Source organism: Etheostoma spectabile, chromosome 16 (assembly GCF_008692095.1).
Source record: "Etheostoma spectabile isolate EspeVRDwgs_2016 chromosome 16, UIUC_Espe_1.0, whole genome shotgun sequence".
Classification (NCBI taxonomy): Eukaryota; Metazoa; Chordata; class Actinopteri; order Perciformes; family Percidae; genus Etheostoma; species Etheostoma spectabile.
In genome coordinates, this window is record NC_045748.1 from 21,776,951 (window position 1) to 21,777,519 (window position 569).

The following is a 569-nucleotide window of genomic DNA, read 5'->3' on the forward strand; positions in this document are numbered from 1 at the left end:
CCAAACAACTGGTTTTAAAATTCAAGTCTCAGCAACAGCAGATTGTTTGGCCCGTGAATGATGTGGGAGTCAAAGGTACCAGAGCTGAAGGATGTTGAGTCAGTCACTCAATTCAAATTGTAAGTCAAAACATACCTGTACAATAATTCCCTCACCAAACTGGAACTAAAGTAAAGCTGGCCAACCACTGAGATATTTAGGTATAGGCAAATTTAGAACACCTGTTTTTGATAGGTCACTAGGGATTTACTAGGTGGATTGGTGTCCTCAACAAAACTCGGGTTAAGGAAAAGTATAGATAATTGGCATTGTTACATATCCTCTACCCAGTATAATACCGACCCCCAGTGGTTGATTCTACTGATGTAGAAGACAAATGTCAGGCTCAACGTGTCAGGCATGTAAAACTTGTGTTAAAATGTTTAACGTTTAAATGTTTGTGTTTAAAATAAAGTTTAAAGATCTGGTCAAATCACACTTCAGTCCTACCAACATTCGCTCAGCCTCCCATTCATTTCTATTGAAGCCCGCATGATGGATAAATTCAGGCATCCATTGCCTGTTTCTTT